This window comes from Cebus imitator, unplaced genomic scaffold (genome assembly GCF_001604975.1).
Source record: "Cebus imitator isolate Cc_AM_T3 unplaced genomic scaffold, Cebus_imitator-1.0 Scaffold30, whole genome shotgun sequence".
Taxonomy (NCBI): domain Eukaryota; kingdom Metazoa; phylum Chordata; class Mammalia; order Primates; family Cebidae; genus Cebus; species Cebus imitator.
The window spans coordinates 10,396,118-10,405,353 of record NW_016107345.1 but is presented as its reverse complement, the minus strand read 5'-3'; the positions used below and the strand labels follow the sequence as shown (position 1 = coordinate 10,405,353).

General features: G+C 47.7%; 1 protein-coding gene across 1 annotated transcript in view; it reads right to left on the bottom strand.

Moving 5' to 3' along the window:
- The window catches only part of GATA1 (GATA binding protein 1), a 7,894-nt gene extending 5,067 nt beyond the window's left edge, over window positions 1-2,827 (bottom strand). Inside the window, exon 1 of the mRNA XM_017523876.2 lies at window positions 2,705-2,827. The gene's annotated coding sequence lies outside the window, so the exon portion shown is untranslated. The remainder of the gene's footprint in view (window positions 1-2,704) is intronic.
- Window positions 2,828-9,236: the final 6,409 nt, after the last annotated feature.

The window sequence follows — 9,236 nt, the reverse complement described above, 5'->3', positions numbered from 1 at the left end:
TTTTGAGACAGAGTCTCACTCTGTTGCCCAGGCTGGAGTGCAGTGGTGTGATCTCAGCTCACTGCAACCTCAGCCTACCAGGTTTGAGCGATTCTCATGCCTCAGCCCCCAAGTAGCTGGGATTACAGGCACGTATCACCACACTCAGCTAATTTTTGTATTTTTAGTAGACACAGTTTCACCATGTTGGCCAGGCTGGTCTTGAACTCCTGACCTCAAGTGATCTGCCTACCTCAGCCTTCCAAAGTGCTGGGATTACAGGCGTGAGCCACTGTGCCTGGCTTCTTTCTGTGCTTTTGTAAATGTCTGATGCTTTTTCATCTTGTTTTCTGTCTTTCCATGTTTCTCTCTCTGGTTCTCTATCTCTTTCTCTTACTCTTGCTTTCTCCTTCTCCTCTCCTATCTCTCTGAACATCTCTGCATCTCCCCCACTCTGTCTCTTTCTGCTTGTTTGTCTCTTCCCTCTGTTTCCCTCTCTTTGGGCCCTCTGACCTTATGTCCATGTGCCTCTTACTAGTCCCATACACCTGACACCCAGCTACATCAGGATAAGGAGCCTGGAATGCTGGCCCTGGCCCTGTTCTGCTGGCCTGCCCTGTTTCTGTGTCTGTGGGCTGGAGTGACTGGGCTGGACTAGAAGGCTCTCTGTAAACTGCCCCTCACCCCTGCTTACATGACCCATGGTGTAGACAGGATAAGGGGCAGGCCCAGGCTTGGGGATTCTGGTGGGAAAGAGATGGGCCACAAGTGTGCCCACCACCAACACCTTCTCAGCCCCAGGGTGCCTGCTGTTACTCTCTGAAGAGAGTGTCTTGCTTCCCCATCTTGGTCTCCATCTCCTTCGTCTCTGTCTCTAATTCTGTGTTAGTCTCTGTCTCTTCACAGTGCTACCTGCAGGTATTTCTCTTATTGCATTTCTGTCTCCTTTTCTGCTCCCGGGTCTTTTCTTCTTTTTCTCCGGCTGTCTGTCTGTCTCTGTCTCTTACTCATTGAGTTTCTCTCTGTTTTTCCCTTCTCTTCATGTCTCTTTTGTCTCTTGCTTTTTGTCTCATGCTCTTTCTCTCTGTCTCTTTCTCCTCATCTCTCCCTCTATTTCTCCCTTCCTTCCCTGTCTCACTATGCGTCTCCTGCTCTCTTTCTTTCACCACTATTCCCTCATGCCCTCAACTCCACCTACCCACCATGATTTCCCTCCAGCCCCACCGCCCCCTACTCCTGCACCTCACACCTTGGTGAGTCCAGGACTGCCCACTCCTCCTATGGCAGGGGCCCAGCCCCCTTACCCCCAGTTATCACTCTCCGGACAGAGATAAAGTTTATCTCGAGGCTGGGGGATATGAAAGCTCCTTATCAGCTGCCCCACTAGAGTAAGTGTTGCCCCAACGGCAGCAGCAGGCAGCAGCCAGCACCCTCCACTCTCCCTCGGCCCCAGCCCCTCACCCCAGGTAACATCCCAATCCCAGCCCTCAAGGGAGGGTCTCACGGGGCTAAAGGGAGCAGATATAGGGTCTAGGGGGCAGATATGGGGCTTGCGGGGAGATAGAGGTAGAGTTTGAGGGTCAGACATAGGGTTGAGTCAGAGAAAGGTTTGGGGTGTAGCCATGGAGTTTTGGGGGAGGCAGATATGGGGTTTTGTGGAGCAGAGATGAGCTTGGAAGTTCAGAGACACATTTTGGGCTCAGGAATACGTTGTGAAAACAGACAAGGTTGGGGAATCAGAGGTGAAGTTTGAGATACAGACATGAAGTTGAGAAGTTAGAGATGTAGTGTGGAAGTCAGATTCTGAGGGTCATAGAAAAGTCTGGGGAGTTCAAGGGTTTTCTGGAGCAGAGATGGAGTTTAGGAGTCAAAGATCTATTTGGGCAGAGAGAAATGTAGCTAGTGATTAAAGGGGAGTTTGCGAAGCCAAGATAGAATTGGAGTAGAGAAAGGCTTGGAACTGGAGAGATTCCGGGAGACACAGACATATTTTAGGGCTGAGATAGGGTTTTGGGGAAGGCAGACGTGAGGGTTCATGCGGCAGAACAGATTTTGGGTAGTCAACTTGGTGTTTGGAGTGACAAAGATATTTTACTGAGCAGGCAGGGAGTTGGGAGAGATAAATGGTTTGGGGAGATCAGAGAGAAGTATCAGGGAACAAAGAGTAGTTTGAGAGGCAGAGATAGGGGTAAGAGGATGGAGCTAGGATTTGGTGGGTCAGAGACAGGTTTAGGGGCTCAGAGAGAGTGGGACAGAGACAAGGGTCTTATAGAGCGGTTAAGGGGTTTGGGAGCAGAAAAGTGAGGTTTGGGGGAGAAATCAGGGAGACAGAGACAAGTTTGGGTGAATGGAAATCAGATATGGGACAGGGAAAGGATTTGGGGGGATGAATGCATGTTTTGGGAAGCAGAGTTAGTGTTTAGGGGAGACAGACCTAGGGGTATAGGGAGCGAAGTGAAGGGATCCAGGGGATATAGATATCTTCGAAGGAATGGATGAGAGGGCAGAAAGAGGTGGGATTTAGGGGGTAGATTTGGGGTAGAAATGGGAGTTGGAAAGACAGGTGGGTCTAAGGAGCTGTGAAGGGATTCAGGGCTGGCTGACACTTTGGGGACCAGCTGTGGGTTGGGGAGCCTGGAGCAAGCTGGGGGGCGGGTAGCCATAAGGATAGGGGCAGCAGGCCCAGGGTTGCCTTTCTGGGGGCTCTCTGGGGGCTGAGACTGACCTGGGCTGGTTGGTGCAGAGGGTTCAGCCGCCTTGGGGATGTGGCAAGCTCAGTGTGATCCCAGGGGGTGTCCTGGCTGGCCTTGGCCTTTGAGGCTCCCTTCCTCCCTCCCTCCCCTTTCCCTCCCCCCTCCTCCCCAGGGAGTGGCTGGTGCCCCAGTGGGTGGGGCAGTCCAGGGGAGGGGGTGGGTCCCCTGCTTGTGGGGCACTTCTTGGGCACTGGAGGCCCTCTTCCACCCTCCCTGCCCACCCTGGGGATTCTTGGACCCAGCTCGACCTAGGCTCTCGTGGACTGTAGTGTTCAGACAAGCAAAATGCACTGAAACCAAGATAAATGAAAATAGCTGATATGGTTTCATGACTTTACTGGGCTTTTCAGTGAATAAAGCCTTTACTGTGTGCGGGGCTGGTGTGGGCTGGGCTCCTATGTATGTGAGTCCTCCTGGCTGCAGGGAGAGAAGGGATGTGGCTGTACCCATTTTGCAGGTGAGAAGAGTGAGGCTGCAAGAGGTTCTGCTGGATTTGGACTAGAGCCTGTGGGATATCTTGACCCAGCCTAAGCCTGCAGGCCAGGCCAGAGCTGGCAGGAGGAAGGGGCACACTCTCTCAGTGCCCCACTGGGGCTTACGCCAGCTCCGGCCTGCCTTGGGGCAGCAGATAAGTCTTATCAGATGTAGGCGACCGTGGCTGTTGGCGCCGCAGTAACAGGCCGTCTTGGGGCGAGGGTGCGGGGTGTGGGGGTGGGAACACCCAGAGACAGTGGCCTCAACTTCTTGCCCGCCATGCTGCCTTGGAGGCGGGAAACTGAGGTGGAAGCCAGGGATGATTCTTCAAGGAGTGGGATAGGGTGGGGAAAGAAAGGGATAGAGTGGGAGAGACAGACAGGCAGAGAGACAGAGACAAAAATAGAGATAGGCGGACAGAGATGGAAGTGGGGAGAAAGAGAGTGACAGAGATAAACAGAGAAGGAGACAGAGGTGGAAGGAAGTAGAGAGAGGGTACAGAAGGAAAGGAGAGACAAAGAGGGCAAGACACCCGGGGAGAACCAGAGACCATTAAAGACAGATAGAGAGAGGCAAAGAGAAAACGAGAGAGAGAGATGGACGGAAGTGACAGAAAAAACCTGAGAGGGAAAGAAGCCAAAGACGCAAGTGGAGAACTGAGAAGGGAGACAGACACAGAGAGATATTCAGAGACAGACTCAGAGGAAGTTCATGAGACTTCAGGTGGCAGACTGGATTACACCCTGGGCAGGTGGTGTCCATGCAGGTGGGATGGGGGGGTGTGGATCGATGTAGCCTGTGGCTCTGCCTTCAGCCCTCAGCAAGGGACCACTAGAATATTGCTGGGCCTCTGCACCCCAGACCCCATACTCCTGCCCTGCTCCACCTCCTCCAAATATTAATGACTACAACCACAGTGTCTCGCAGACCTGTACCTAACCTGTTCTGAGCACTTTTTCCATATGAAATCATCTGACACACATGCACACAGTAGGTGTACAACTTGGGTCCCCAACAGGGCAGAGAGTAAGACTCCCCAGTCATGGTTCTGGAATTCCATGGGACAAGGAGCTCTCCTGCCCATGTGGTCTACAGATGGGGAGACTGAGACCTACAAAGAGGGCAAGGATGGAGCCTGGGTCAGTGGGGTTGGCTCGCCCACTGGCCCAACCTGGAGGCAGCTTACCATTCTCATCTCACTCCTCTGAGCCTCAGTGTCCTCATATGCAAAATGGGAGCTTTGAGGAGGAAAGAGAGCAAGCCCACGAATTCCTATTTATTTAGCTCCTTCTGTATGCCACACCCCATGATAAGCCCTCATCAGTAATAAGGAGAATGACTACAAAGACACCTCTGACTTATGTGGCAGTGGTTTCAGGACATGGACTCTAGAGCCAGCTCATCCTTGTTCATAGACTGCCCTAACCACTAACGGATCGGGTAACTTTGGGAGAGTTACCATCCCCTCTGGAATTTAGCTCCTCACCTATAAAAATGGGGTAATAATATACCCCAGTAAGCCACTCCATGTGGTGACTGGGGAGACTAAATGAGGTGTTTTTTTTGGTCTGTTTTTTAATTTTAATTTTTGTGTTGAGACTAAATGAGTTTTAACCCATGTTATGTGATTTTAACTCACTTGAATCTGAAATCTTAATACATATTAAGTATCCTTATTTATTTATTTATTGAATACCTACTGTATACAAGGGAGAATACACAGCCTTTCTAATTAAACCTACTATTGCTTACATTACTAATGCTAATAATTTGCTGACACCAAGAGTAATACCAATATTAATTGTAATATTGATACTCACCCCATTTCTTCATTTCTGAAGAGCACAAAGGGCTCAGGAAGAGAAGCCAAGGGTGAGAAATGGGGCACCCCATAGCCCTGCCTCCAGCAAGAGCTGGAAATCCCGAGGCTGTGAGACCAGGCCACAAGAGTATCAATATTAGTAGTAATTAGTACTACTTACATTACTAATGCTAGTAATATGCTGATACCAAGAGTAATACCAATATTGTAATATTGATACTGGCACTAAGACTAATTTTATTTCTTTAAATTTATGATTGACACATAATAGTTGTACATATTTGTGGGGTAAAACATGATGTTTTGATACATGTATGCATTGTGATCAAATCAAGGTAATTAACATATTAATCACTTTAAACATTTTTCTTTGTGATGAGAATATTCGAAAGCATCTCTTCTAGCCATTTTGAAATATACATTAATCATTGACTCCAGTCATCGTACTATGCATGAGAACACCAGAACTTATGCCTCCTATCTAACTGTAGCTTTGTACCCATTGACAGCCTCTCCCCATCCCTCCCTACCTTCTACCCTCCCATCTGCTGGTAACCACTATTCTACTCTCTACTTCTATGAGGACATAGTAATTTTCACAGTAATAGTAATACTCATCTAATGCTAATACTAATCTGACGCTAATATTATTATTATTGCTAATACTAATTCTAAAACTATTATTCTAATTCTAACAACAATAGTGATAATAATACATACTGAATTTTTTTTGAGACAATGTCTCACTGTGTCACTCAGGCTGAAGTGTAGTGACAGTCTTGTCTCACTGCAACCTCCATTTCTCGGGCTCAAGTGATCCTCCCACCTCAACCTCCTGAGTAGCTGGCACTTCAGGTGCATACAACCACACCCAGCAATTTTTTTTTTGTTGGTAGAGATGAGGTCTCGCTATATTGCCCAGGCTTGTCTAATTCTGATACTAATACTAGCGTTAATAGACTAATAATAGCAGCAGCATTATTTGCTGAGTGACCCCAGGCACTGTGCTAAGTGCCCTCTATCCATAATTCTATCACATTCTCACCGGCTCTTTGTGGTGCAAGTGTATGTAATCGCTCTCACCTTCCAGACTGGATCTACATAGGTGTGGGGAAATGAAGATTTTCCTCCAGGGCCCTGGGTTCTCTGACACTGATTTGCTGCATGATTCCTGGGCCAGACGCCCTCTGAGCCTCAGTTTCTTAATCTGGAAAGTGGGTACAGTCATAGCCCCCCACATGGATAGGAACCACTCAGCACAGGGCCTGCTGGTACACCATAAATTGTGTGCTCTGTAGGTTGGAATTATCATCGTCATCATCATTATTAGTAGAAGCAGCGGTTGCAATGTAGGGAAGTCTGTCCTCACAGGGAAGGGAAGGCTGGAGACATGTCTAAGATCTAAGACAAGGGTTTGGCGGCTGGACTCACCCCATTTCTTCATTTTTGGAGAGCACAAGGGGCTCAGGAAGAAAAGCCAAGGGCAAGGAGTGGGGTGCCCTAGAACCTTGCCTCCAGCAAGAGTTGGAAACCCCAAGACTATGAGTATGAGGCCAGGCCTCACCCCATTCCCTCCCCCATCCCTGTGAAGGGGCGCAGGCTCAGAAGTCTGTGGCGACAGTTCAGCCAGCAAGGAGGCAGCTGGGAGTGGGCAGATAAGGGAATCAGTGGGGCCAGATCAGGCTTTGGGGGAGACAAGGGCGGGGGCGGGGGTGGGGTGTCCCGGCCTTGCGTCTTCTTGGTCAGGCCTAAGTTTGAGACTCATCTTCAATATCCTCTCTTCTCAGAAGCCTTCCCTAACTAGCTCACTCCCTCCTGGCATCTTCTGGGGCTCTAAAGCCCCTGCGTGGTCTAGGCCCCATGGCATTTGGACTGTTTGTGACTCTTCTGCACTGTGGAGTCCACCAGGGTGGGGACAGAGCCTGATGGACTGCGGTATCAAAAGCACCAAGACAAATGTCAACCAAAGCCTGGCTAAGGAGTCAAGCGTTTGCCCTCAGAACCAAACTGTTGGTTGATTTTTTTTAAAAAAAACAAAGTATAAAGGGTGCTGTTACAAGCATCTACTTTTGTCAAACATTAATATTTTGCCTTATTGACTTCAGATTGTTTTTAAAATATATGCGATATTACAGATACTCTTGTACCAATTCCATTTCCCTCCCTCCTTCTACTGCCTTGAGCTTGGTGTTTATCTTCCTCATGAGTATTTTTACTCCATTGCTCCATATGTTGGTACCCATAAACACCATATGATACGCAGGGTTTTTTGGCCTGCTTTTGCACTTCACGGAAATGGAAGCACATCACACAGTATGTGCTGCTTTTGCTCAGCATAATGTCTGTGACATTCTTCCACGTTGTCATGTGTATCAGTAGTTCATTCTTTTTTTTCTTTTTATTGAGATGTAATTCACATATCATAAAAATTACTCTTAAAGTGTACCATAAAGTGATTAGTATATTCACAAAGTTGTGCAACTACCCACTACCCAATTCAAGAACATTTTCATCACCTCCAAAAGGAACTCTGTACTTATTAACATTCACCCTCCCATTCCATTTCCCTCTCCCCCCATCCCCAGGCCATCACAAATCTCTTTGTCTCTATAAATTTGTCTGTTTGGACATTTCATATAAATGCAGTCATATAATATGTGGCCTTTTGTAACTACCTTCTTTTACTTCACATAAAATTTTTAAGGTTCATTCATGTTGTAGCATGTATCAGTACTTCATTCCTTTTTCATGACTGAATAATATTCCATTGTATGAAAATACCTACCACATTATAGGTTGAATGCAGTGGCTCAGGCCTATAATCCCAGCACTTTGTGAGGTTGCAGTGGGTGGATTGCTTGAGCCCAGGAGTTTGAGACCAGCCTGGGAAGCATAACAAGAATACATGTCTACAAAAAAGAAAAATTAGCCGGGTGTGGTGGTGCACGCCTGTGGTCCCAGCTACTTGGAAGGCTCAGGTGGGAGGATCATTTGAGCCCAGGAAGTTGAGGCTGCAGTGAGCCATGATTGCACCACTGCACTCCAGCCTGAGCAACAGAGCGAGACGCTGTCTGAAAACATAAAAGGAAAAAAAGAAATACCACATTATGCTTATCCATTTATCCACTGATGGACTCTTGGCTATCATGAAAAATGCTGCTATGAACATTCATGTGAAAGCTTTTATATGTGGACATATGTTTTTCATTTTCTTGGGTATACAACTAGGAATGGAATTGCAGGGTGATATGGTAATTCTGTGTTTAACTTTCTGAGGAACTGCAAGTGTTCTCCACAGCTGCTGTACGAGGGTTCAAATTTAACCACATTCTTTCCAACACTTGTCTTTCTTTTTCTTTCTCTCTTTTTTCTTTTTCTTTCTCTCTCTCTTTCTTTTTCTTTCTTTCTCTCTCTCTTTCTTTCTGTCTCTCTTTTTCAGGGCCTCACTTTGTTGCCCAGGCTGCAGTGCACTGGCATGATCTCAGCTCACTGCAGCCTCAACCTCCTCGGTTCAAGTGATTCACCTCAACCTCCTGAGTAGCTGGGACTACAAGCACATACCATCACACCCAACTAAATTTTTGTATTTTTTTGTAGAGATGGGGTTTTCACTATGTTGCCTACAGTCTCAAACTACTGGGCTCAAGCAATCTGCCTGCCTTGGCCTTGCAAAGTGCTGGGATTACAGGCCACCATGCCCAGCCTCCAAAACTTTTTTTGTCCCTCTTTTTGATTCTAGCCATCCTACTGGGTGTGAAGTGGTATCTCGTTATGGTTTTGATTTACATTTCCGTGTGACCACTGATGTTGAGCATCTTTTCATAAACCTGTTGGCCATTTATCTTCTTCTTCTTCTTTTTTTTGAGACCGAGTCTCGCTCTGTAGCCCAGGCTGGAGTGCAGTGGCGCTATCTCAGCTCCCTGCAACCTCTGCCTCCTGGGTCCCGGTTCAAGCAATTCTCCTGCCTCAGCCTCCCAAGTAGCTGTGATTATAGGAACGCGCCACCATACCCAGCTAATTTTTGTATTTTTAGTAGAGACAGGGTTTCACTATGTTGGCCAGGCTGGTCTTGAATTCCTGACCTCGTGATCCGCCCACCTTGGCCTCCCAAAGTGCTGGGATTACAGGTGTGAGCCACTGCACCTGGCCTTTTTATTTTTATTTTTATTTTTGGCACGCAGTCTCACTCTGTCACCCAGGCTGGAGTG